The sequence below is a fragment of the Artibeus jamaicensis genome, unplaced genomic scaffold, assembly GCF_021234435.1.
Source record: "Artibeus jamaicensis isolate MK-2021 breed Jamaican fruit bat unplaced genomic scaffold, CSHL_Jam_final contig_466, whole genome shotgun sequence".
Classification (NCBI taxonomy): Eukaryota; Metazoa; Chordata; class Mammalia; order Chiroptera; family Phyllostomidae; genus Artibeus; species Artibeus jamaicensis.
Window position 1 is genome coordinate 2,003,758 of NW_026521844.1, and position 12,201 is coordinate 2,015,958.

A 12,201-nucleotide genomic window follows, 5' to 3' on the forward strand; every position below is an offset into this window, starting at 1 on the left:
CAATGCTCATCTCTTACCTGGAAACATTGTCATAAACCATATAAATAAGCAAAGCAACAGGTTGTTTTTCAAAGGGACTGTTTACAGTTTCCAAAGTCAATTTTAATTCCTATCTGGTGACATCTAGAGTCTAGGTGTGTCTCTCTCAAGCATGACATTTCCATCAAAGTCTTGATTAATAAAACCAGTTTTCAACTGTATCCTATTATAAAGACATCAGATTCTTATTAGGTTCATGTAAATAAACATATTGCCATGAAAATAATGCTCATTCATTAAGATTTCTAATTTCTGGGGGGATCAAGAAGTAGAAAAGATATAAATACTTCAATATCACTTATAAAAGTACAATTTACCAAACTGTCTTAAGAAAAACATAAGTATTTTTATGTCTGGAAAGCTAATAGAAAATCATTGTCCTTTTAACAAAGTGAATAAAAACCAAATTCCCCTTCAGTATTAGCTTAATTTTGATATTTAAATTCATGTACTTAAATTTTAATTCGGCTTAGTAGTATAATGTCATCTCAAGATTTCTCTTCATAAACCTTGTACAACTTTCCTAGCCCCTTCTAGTTTACTTCTTTTACCCATTCAGAAATAATCAGCTTTAGAGTAACTCTCTTTCTTCCTTTTTCTTAAAAAATTATCTCCAGCCTTGGCTGGTGTAGCTCAGTGGATTGAGCACAGGCCTGTGAAGCAAAGGGTCTCTGGTTTGATTCCCAGTCAGGGCACATGCCTGGGTTGCAGGTCAGGTCCCCAGTAGGAGATGCATGAGAGGCAACCACACATTGATATTTCTCTCTTACTCTTTCTCCTTCCCTTTCCCTCTCTCTAAGAATAAATAAATAAAATATTTAAAAAATTCTCTACATACCATATACCTTCTATTATCAACTTAATTAATTTTTTACCTAATAGAAACCATAGTTTTAGTGACAACTAAAGAAATGTAAGCAATTAACATTCTTTAGATTTGCAAATGCATCTCATTACTTATTACTTATAAGAGTTTATATTTGTATAAACTCCTCCAGTGGCAAACACTCTCACACTTTCAAAAGACATACTTCTAATAAAGTATAGAAAATATCACAACATACATGAACATACAGACAGACAGACAGACACAGATTTTTTAGCCATAAGACAGGAACCATAAAGCAAAACTCACTAATTTAGAAAGGAACTGAGATAAATTAAATAGATCTGGTCAGGTGGCTAAGGTTTTTGTTTTTGTTTTCTTTTTAATAAGAATTACCTTCTAGAAGCTTTTACTTTAAATGATGACTTAAATAAGAGTTCTTGAAAAAGACCAGGTATTTGCATCTCAAAGGTATAAGAAAAGAAATGTAAGCTCTTCTTAGAAGAACTTTGGTTTCATAAAACCAATTATTTATAAGCCTTTTGGGATGAATAGTGAAAGTTTGGGGAAAGTAAAAGGAATTGGTGGGTCTTGAATTTTTTCTGTAAAGACTTTATTTGTAGAATAAAGACAGTTATTTTTAATAGCTCAAGGATTGGGTTGCCAGGTAAATGTTACAAAGGAATGAAAAATCCATTCACCTACCTTTGGAATGTTTCCTTCCACATGGGAACATATTTTTTTCAGGCTTTGTGGTGGAGGAGGGGTTATAAGGTGGCAGTTATGAGTCTACTATATCAATTACAGAGGGATCTAGTTTACAGGTACACAGCTTAGGGTCATCCCTGAGATCCCTAAGGCCTTGAGTATTGAACCTTCATCCACTTCCTTTGGGTGCATCAAAATAGGTCTAGCTATAAGAGAGTATTAAAATTAATGGTGCCATTAATTGTCCAAATCTCTCCATCACCCAATTTATATTGGGGCTAGGCCATTTTGCAAAAGATTGGCCTCCTTTTCTTAAGAGACCCAGGGTCAAATTTCTTCCAGTTGGTGAGTATGTACCCCAAAAAGAATATGTGGATGTACATATTGTGGATGTACAATAGAATAGTTTCCCTCCTCTTGAGAGACAGATATGTAAAAAGCTGAGAATTAGATGGGCTCCTGCATATCTCTAGGCTGTTTTGGCCACCCTGAGGTATAATAGAGTGGGCACCCTATCACCCAGGAGAAACCTGTTGTGCAGAGTGCTTACCCCATACTCTGATGGCAGCCTTAACAATGGTCACAGTGGTGGCTAGGCACTGTGCGGATGGACTCACTCTGTTCAGACAAGTAGACTCCATTGTACATGAACAATGAATAGGCCTGCTTACTCAAGTGAGGAGCCCCTACCTTTGTCACTCTATGTGGAAAACTTGTCCTATCATTCTGGTATCTAGTAGTTGGGCTAGTGACCTGTAGCATTGCCTTTCTTTTTCCCAGCAGCACTGGTCCTTTAAGATTCCTAGCAGGGAGAAGGCAACCACCTGTAGTAGGAACAAGAAAGGTCCCAGTTAGGCTGTCCCTGTGGCCCCCATGAAAGTTAATAATGAAGAAAAGTTGGATAGACAGGAATATAGAAGGAGCTGAGGACGATCACTTTCCCAGTTGCAGGGACCTTAGGCAGTATATACAAAAGGAATGACAGGGGACCCAAGAGGGATCATAGAAGGTCCCTAGTAACCTACATATATTAGCTGGACCAGCCACACAGAAACAGCAGCCCAGGTCCTGAGTACATATCCCATCACTTTTCTCTAGGGAGATCATAAATTGCCAGGTACCTCTGGGTATGAGAAAGCACAGGAGTCATAACAATTTTGTAAATGTTCAGTCAACAACAAGAGTAGTTTCCTCTTGTGGAGATTCTTTAAAATCATATTTTCCCCATTGGTTCCATATCTGATTTCATTTAGTTCTAGATACAGTTTGCCCTTCTGGAAAAAGAATATGTGGATGCCATTGATTTAAAGAAAATCTTGCCCTATCAAGTGAACTGAGGCAGATTTAATTAGTAAAAATATATACTGCCCTATAACATTTCCTAGTGGTAAGGAAGCAGGTTCTAATTTAAACACAGCCATTGGTTGATCCCTACCATTTATACGGAAGCTTTCTGCAAAGGAGAAGGCAACTTCATTAGGTATGGTTAAGAACAGATAAAGTAGCTCCCGTATCTACAAAAGCCTTAGCAATTTCTCCTTTCATTTTAATTTCTTCTAAACTATTAGTAAAAAGATAGGGAAATATCTCATAATCTTTAGAGTAATCTTATGCTTGCCTCTGTTTCTCTTCTTTCCTTAAATCCCATTTCAGTTTTCTATAACACTTCTTAAGGTGACCTGCCTTTCTACATTTAGAATAAACTCCTCTACAGGAGTTTCCCAGCAGACCCTACAGAGTAATTGTGGTGTTTTGCTCCCAGAAGCCAGTAGGTATATTATTCAGAATAGATTAGAATAGACAACATGACATATTCTAACAGTTAAATTAAATCCCCTTCGTGAACCCATCAGCATTCTGGAAAACATTAGGGAAATCTTTAGGTAGATGTCTCAATTCTGTTCCAGTCCAAAGAATGCATACAATTGCTGGTTCCCTTCTACCTAAAACTGACCTTTCTACAAAGGAAAGTACCACAATTTTGTTTTAGTCTACCCTGGTCTGATTTTCCGTTCTGAGTGCACCTTTGGTGATCAGGGAGCTGTGGTGGAGGAGGTGAGAAGAGAAAGAAAAGAGGGAGGAAGAAAGAGCAGTAATTGCAGACAACAAAGCAAAGGGTACAGCAAGGTGGCTAAAGAGGAGGGAAAATGGTGTGTTGGCCTTGAACAGCTTCAGAAGGGTTCCTTTGTTCAGGGACAGGCTCTACTAGTTTTTATTAGCTTCTCGTAGAAAAGGGGACTTATTTGTGCTCCTCCTACAAGCTTGTCATTTCCAATCAAGATACATTTTCTGTTCATTCAGTTTAATTTTGCAGCCAGCTTTTTCTAATTTTGCATAGAAGAAATTAATTTATGTGTCAGAAGAGTTCCATTTTGTCCATCTTCAGTTAATATCCCTTCTAGTTACATCTGCCCATTTCTGTAAGAACCTGTAAGTAAAATTTTCCTGTTCATTGTATATATGCAGAAATATTAATGGGGATTCAGGTCTCGGAGTTCCCAGACCTGGAGGCACACTTTTCCATGTCAATTTTAGTTTATCTTGGCATCTTCAGAGCCTAACAAAAATTCTAGGAATACTTTGCAGTGGGTTGCAGTGGGCTGCTTATGGGTTGAGCTCCAAGGTGCTGTCCTTCCCAAGTTACTTCAACCCTCTTATGTGTGTTGGTTTCTCTCCCTGGCTGTCTAATATTGAATCACAACTGTGAGGACTTGCATGGCTAGGTAATCAGCCTTTATGTGCTCAGCCCCAGATAAGTCAATTAGTTATGTTTTTGTTGTAATTCCCTATTGTGCCCCTGATTATTTTGAGGGATGCCCTCTGACACCACCGCAAAGGTTCTTAGTCACCGAAGAATAACCAAAATTCAAACTGGAGGGAAGAAATGACCCTTGTCCTCAGAACCGAATGAGTTCAGGTTCTCATTTGTCCAGCAAAATGTGTTTTAGACTATCAGAAAACAATTCCAGTTGAAAAGATAAAACTAAAAACCAGCCACACATTTTTTTAATGCTGTCCTGAGTTATCTCAACTCTAATCTTTAGCTCTGGTTATCTCAGTGCTTAACTTTTAGTGCCATTTTACTTCTTTTTAAAAAACAGTTTGACTAAAGTCAGGACCTCCTATCTCAAAACAGGAATGTCTGCAAATCCAAGAACAGCTCACCCACGTTCACCCAGTGCAAAGGGAGGAGCTGGTGGGGACAATGGGCACCTGCTGGTCCCTAGTAGGGGGCCGGGCTTGCGAGGTGGGCTCTTGGGTGGGCTTCTTGGGAACCCTGCTGCTCTACACCAGGGACTTCCAAGTCTTTTAGTACCACTATCAGGTTCAGCTGGCAAGACGTAGGAAATAATAAGATTGTCGATGAACTGCTCTGTTTTAGATGCTAAAAATCAAAATTTTAATTACTGAATACCTTTATTTTACTATATCTATTTCTATCTTTACTTCTATCAATCTATTATTTATTCCTATGTATTCCTGGGACATATATGCCACAAAGTTAAGGCCATTATACCAGAAATATTTTGGACCAACCTTACGAAGGTCATGAAATAAAACAATAAAATGGTTTATTTATTTTCAAAAGTAAAAAAGGTAACAATAATAATTATTAAATAAATATATAATACTTTCCTATATTTTATTTACGAATTGTATACATTGAAATGTATAATGTTAGAAGAAACAGAGGATGCTATGAAATTAAAAAAAGTCAAAATCCAATTCTAGGTTTTTTTTAATAAACAAATGTGAAGATAGGGGTGCATTTTACTAATTTTATTTTACAAAATAACTAAATCATATGCCTTTATTCCACTAGCTCTGCTTTCAAGTACATATAAAATAATGCTTCCATATCTTTAATGTAAATATATATACATTATAGTTATGGTGTTTCTTCCAAAAAAAGTTTGAAGGAAAATTTTCATTGATTATGCCCAGAAATATTTTTTCCACAGTGCTTCTAATAAATATTCTCAAATTTTCCAGAAGAGTAGTATGGCAGAGACTTCCCTATATCGTAATGAGCCTCTATCTTTTGAAGGGTAGCAGAATATACCATGCCCATATAAGATGCTACTTTAGTATGAGGAGTGTTTTGAACTAAAAAGCAATAGAGAAGGAGAAACAAAGAAAGGCTCTCTACCCTCACCCAATTGCCTAAGAGTAGGAAAGAAACTTGTAAAGTTCACCCCCGCCCCCTGCCACGTACTGGAAAAGACAGAAGTTAATCACTGGAGACAACTCTAGACTCCTATCAGCTCAGAGAGGAATCCACATAACAAACCTTGTTAAAACTGGTCCTTATCTACCATTAGTTTCTCTAATATATTTGCCTTCTAACAATTTCCTGACTCTAAAAGTTCAAAGCCCTTTTACTTTATCCTTCTCTAAAAATGTATTTTTTTCTTTTATAAAATGCATTGAAAACTCAAGGTCTTAGCACCCTTTTGGTTGACTTATCTCGGAGCCTCCCATGTGTATGCACTGTGCATATGTTAATAAACTTGTTTGTTTTCATTCATCTTCCTGTTGTTAGTCCAATTTGTAGGACTCAGATAAAGAATCCAAAAAGGTAGTGGAAAAAATGTTTCCCTCTACAATAGTTTAATAGAGGATTGCATATTTCACATGAATCATAGACAATAATGTATAAATATTATCAAATATACCCCCTCTTGAAAGTACTGACTGCCCAAAAATGAAGACGGGCTCTTATTTTTCTAATCAGCTCTTGGGCTGACCTATTTCTTACAGAACAACTAAAAGAAAGTAAATAAACTGATCTACTTATTGAAGAGCTATCTAAAAGTTGTTGATAGTATCACCAAGGCAGCTGGTAGCTGTAAACAATCAGAGATTTAAGAGAAGGGATTTTAAGTGTAGCTCAGAATTATTTATTAAATAAACTGTAACATTTTCTAAGTAATATAATAAAAATATTTTAATTATATTTGTTACTAATTTTTCAAAATCCCACACCAAGACTGAAACAGTAGCACTTTTTAAATTCAGTTTTAATTGTTCCCATTAAAATTTTAATGTATAGTAAAAGTGAATATTTAAAACCAGTTTCATGTCACCTCTGCTTCTCCAAAGTAGTCCCTTCTATTCAACTTCTTTATTTTCTGAATACCGCCCTCCCCTGCCCTGCTTTCTAAGACTTTTATATCTCTTTTCTACTCTAATATGACCAGAGCCCCTAGTATGTACTCTAATTGAAAGTACTCTAATATGACTAAGAGCCCCTAGCATGCTTATAACTAGAAACTACTTTCAAATACTTTCAAGCCTTCATACGCTCATTCTTTGTCTTGACTGAGATGGTCTGTGCTAATAAGCTCTGATGATTATACCATCAGCATACCAGAGCACAGCAAATCCAACTCTCTCATAAGGTGTAGGGGTCAATTAGAATCCTCATATTTTATACAAATTGCTGTCAAACAAAATGTCCTCCAACATTTAATAGCATCCTTAATTTATATGAAAAGATTTTACATTAATTCATGTTCAGTCATTTAACATTCAAATTATATTTTCTTATTCATAACATTTGGAAAATAAGCCATCAGTTCCACTTGTGTCATCTGCCATTTCTGTAATATTAGACAAGTTTTATCTTTCACGATGGAGCAAAATTTCCATTTCCCCTACATTACCCAGCTCAGTTAAAGGTACCACAATTGACACAATTTTCTAATTTCACAAAATGTTGTATAACCAAAATCTGGTCATGCGGTTTACCACCAGAACACACTCACTGATTCAAGTCATCTGAGGGAAGAGCTGAGTGGATTGAAATGGATAAAATGTAATAGATAGGAAGAATTGTAATAAAAAATTGATTCTCCTTAAATAGGTATGAGCCTTTATTGGAGAGTCTATTAGAAATTGATGTTTTAAAAACTTGGACCACATGGAATTTAAACTTCAAAGAAAGAGCAACTACTGAAGAAGATAGTAACAACAAATGAAAGACTTCCATATATCAGTGCCCACTCCAATCCCACAAACATAATTTTAGGGTGACTCAGGGTCACAAAATAGAGAAGCAAGGTGGATCACCATGTGCAGGAAAAACTAATCAATGGCAAAGCAGCAATTCAATATAGTGGAGTAAACATATTTTTAAATAAAACATGCTGACATGGCTGACTAACATAAAAGTTTAAATGTTCCACATAATTTTATACTTTAAAATGTAAGTGTCTTCGTGTGAAGACTTTTTCTATATATGTATTAACTAATACTTCAGAAGGTCTATGTTTGTTTCAACCATTAAATATAATTTGCAATATTCAAGAGAAGGAAAGTAGCCTATCTTAGTTACCCCTATTTTTACTTACTCTGATTTTTTTTCATTTTCTGAAATATCAATCCTTCTTTCGCCTATCATTTTCTTTTTTTGAGGATCTATTTTACTCACTTATTAAGGGTAAGTTTCCTAAACACCACATTTCCTTTGTTTTCTTTCATCTGAGAATGTCTTTAATTGGCTTTTATTCCTGAAAAGTACTTTTTCTAGAATTCTTGTCTTTCAGCTTGAAAAAGCCATGCTGCTCCCTTCTAGGCTCCATGGCTTTAAATAAGAAATCCACTGCCTTTCCTATTGTAATATTCCACTGAATATAAGTAATATTCAATTTATCTTTGGTTGCTTGAAGTCTTTTCTTAATTTTTAGTTTTCAGACATTGAATTATGATGTACCTTAGGTTCTGTCCTATCTGGAGTTTATTAGGCTTCTTACACATACAGGGTTTAGATGATTATAGCAAATATGAAAGATTTTTACCTCTTATTTTTGTTTGCATAGTCTTTCTTTTCATTGTTTATTTTATTACTGCTGTCCTAATTTTTCCCCTTTGTCCCCCTACACTCGGTCCACCCTCTCCCTCCTTCAGTCAATTCCCTCTCCATTGTCTGTACCGGTGGGTCGTTCATGTGTGTTATTTGACTAATCCCTTTACCTTCCTTCCATCATTCTCCCCCATACCGCTCCCCTCTTTGAGATGTCGGTCTGTTTCATGTTTCCATGTCTCTGGTTTTATTTTGTTCATTAGATTCCAATTATAAGTGAGATTGTATGGTGTATGTCTTTTACCGACTGGCTTATTTCACTTAACATAATGCTCTCCAGTTCTGTCTATGCTGTCACAAAGGGTAAGAATCCCTTCTTTTTTCCTGCTGCATAGTATTCCATTATCTTTCCTCTCTGGTCTGGGATCATGATGATTGAAAGATTAGTTCGTTTCTTATTGTCCCACAGTTTCTTGTGATTCTGTTCTGTTATTGGCTATTACCTCTCCGTTATTCAGTTTCAGTAAATTCCATTGATCTATTATCTAGTTCAAAGATTTTTTCTTTTGTCATTTCTACTCTCATTAAGTCCACTCAACATGATTTGTTATATTTTTTTAGGTTATCACCTTTATCATTTCTTTATATCCACTAGTTCTTTTTTATAACTCTATTTATCCCAAGATATTCTTATTTTTCTTCCATAATCATTTAGGTCTAGCTACTTAGAAATTATCATGATCGTTTTTCATTAAAACAGAAAATATGTATCAGCATGGGTTTGTGTGTTGCTTTCTTTCATTTGAAGGAAGTGGGGATTTTTTACTTTTTCTTGTTATTAATTTCCAACTTTATTTTATTATCCTCTGATATTATAAAATACATGATACTTATTTTATAAATTTACTACTTTTGTGAGAATATGAATCTCTTATTTATCTTTTTTACATTAAAAATGTGTGTTGTCTAATATAGCAATGATAGAGAGAGTAGATTAAGTATTTACAATGCTGTAGTTGAAATAAACAACTCTATCTGCACACAGGAACTAAGAATTTGAATGACTATCAAGTCAAGAATAATCTTGAAAAATGTGCTTAATGCTATACTTTTCAGAGTAAAGAGTCAAAGACCTTGTTTATATAAATTTTATACCCTTGGTTAATAATTTTGGACAATTTCATTGTAGACTTCATTTTTTCAGGAAGTGGAAGTTAAGGAAAAACTAAGTATTTAAGATTTCTACTAGGGAGATTATTAATAATAAAACTTATTAGGTATTTAAAGTTATATTTTTAAATTTTTGGTGAAAGAAGCTATTAAATATTGTCAAATAACATATTTGGAAATCACTTTATTTAATTAAACTAACTCATCTATGAAAAGTCTTTCCCACGCTGAAACCATTTTTTGGTTACATTATATAGTATGCATTTTCTATATACTCACTTGTCTTGGTGTTAGTGAATCTCATGCAAAATTGAAGAGAAATATGTTATAGTAGTATTGGCTCATTAAGAAAGTAGAAAATGTGAAGTTAAATTAAACAATTTCCTGTCTTCCAATCTAGTACAAGTGTTAAGGTCTCTTACTAAATAATTATTTGAGTGGTATTTTGTAATTGTGTGCAAAAAATATTCTAGAGTAATATATTAGTATTGGCTATTTGAAATGGAAGACTTTATCACAAAATGAGACCTTAATGGGACCTCAGTCATGCCTTAATGAATATGTCATAAAAAGTTGGCATAAGTTATTTGAATTAGGGAAAAGATATGAACAATGACTGAAGAAGAGTAGCAATACAATAAATGGTTGAATTTTGTTATATCTTATGGTGGGAAAGAAAACTAACAGTGAAGTAACTTTAGATTGTGAAAGACATTTAATCTCAGGATGAGAATTTTTATTTCTTTTTGAAAGTGGACAGGCATTAATAGTTCCTCAAAATATGACCTACCACAGTGTAAGTCTGTGAAATAATTTGGCACTAGTTTAAAAAAATTAATTAGATGAAAGGAAAGGATATTAGATGTGAAGGTACTAGATATCATCTCACACAACAGTCTTGTCACACATACAAGGGGAAATTGAAAAAAAAGCAATTTATTTATAAAATATTTTATATTTATTCTTACACACATACAAACTTCAGTCACCTTCAAAGTACTCTTTATTGATGAAATACGTTTATCAATACTTTTTTTCTACTGCTTAAAACAGTTTTTGAACTTGTCGATGTTGATGCCTTTTAGTGCTTCTGTCATTTTTTGTTTTACCTCTTCTATATTGGCAAAGCATTACCCTTTGAGTAATTTTTTTTAATCCAGGGAAATGAAAAAAAGTAACTGTGGGGCAAGGTTGGGTGAATAGGGAGGGTGGGGCACAGGGATCATGCCATTTTCGGTTAAAAGCTGCTGAACCTAAATGCCCATCAGTAGATGAGTGTATTAAAAATATATGTACATTTACATAGTGGAATACTATACAGCAGAAAAAGGATGGATGAACTGAAGAATATTATGGTAAGTTAAATAAGCCAGTCAGTGAAAGACAAATATCATATGATCTCACTTATAAGAGAAATCTAATGAATAAAGTAAAGAGCAACATAGGACCAGAGGCACGGATTCACAAAATAAACTGACAGCTGTAAGAGGGGAGGAGGGAGTGGAGGACTGATTGAAAGAAGGAAAAGTGTTTAGCCAAAGAACATTTAAGAAGTACCCATGGACATGAACAACAATGTGAAAATGGGGGGCAGTCTGGGTGGAGAGGGGGACAAAGGGGGAAAAATTGGGACAACAGTAATAGAATAAACAATGAAACATTACAATCTTTAAAAAGAAAAGACACTTCGGCACATTCAGCGTGGTGTGGGCAGGTGCACTTGTAAATCACCCATCATGAAATGGGCAACACTTTGAAAGAGTTAAAAAAAAATCACTGAAGCTGAACACAGCATCTTACTACAATGCCAGCTGGTGCACTCATACAAATAGATTCCTAGAACACTCACCTAGTGGGGGAAGCCTGTACTACAAGGCACCACCCTCCAGAAGATAATTCCACTTTTGGGGGGACCCCCCTCAGATTTGGAGTTTTCATTAAAATGACAGAGGTGAGAATGGGAATGGGCCAAATATCCTCTTTTGCAATTTCTAATAAACAAACAACACACATATCAGTGTTATTGTCTATTTTCATAGATAAGGACACTGAAGCCCTAAATTCATACTAACGCGCTCTAGCTCACATTGTTAGTCAGTGCAGGACCTGGCAAGTAAACACTCTAAATTACTTCAAAAGTCATGCTTTTTTTCTTTCTTTTCTTTTCTTTTTTTTACTATATTAAGGTACTACAGAAAAATAGTTTAGATAATATATTTATAGATTTACAAATTATATGTATATTTTCTTTAAATATGCATTCATTTTATATCATTTTAATACTATCAATAGTATATAATTATAAAATATGCAAAACCACAATATATGAGACATTTAATAAAATATTTTATTCACAGAAGCTTGTCTTCACATTAAAGAAATTATGAGGATTTTATAAATAATATTGTTTCATATATTGAAATAGTTATGTTTGCATTGAGTTTTGAAAATTGAATGGTTCTCTATTAATAACTTACATCAATTATATTTTCCTTTGAAGTTGTGTTAGTATTCATTATATTAACATTAACAATGTTACTAGTGACTGCTAATAACATTTGAAGTCATGAACCACCAATAATCATTTTGTTAATAGCTAAATATCTCTAAATCAATGGTTTATGACTGCATTACCAGAGAGAATTGTGAAGAA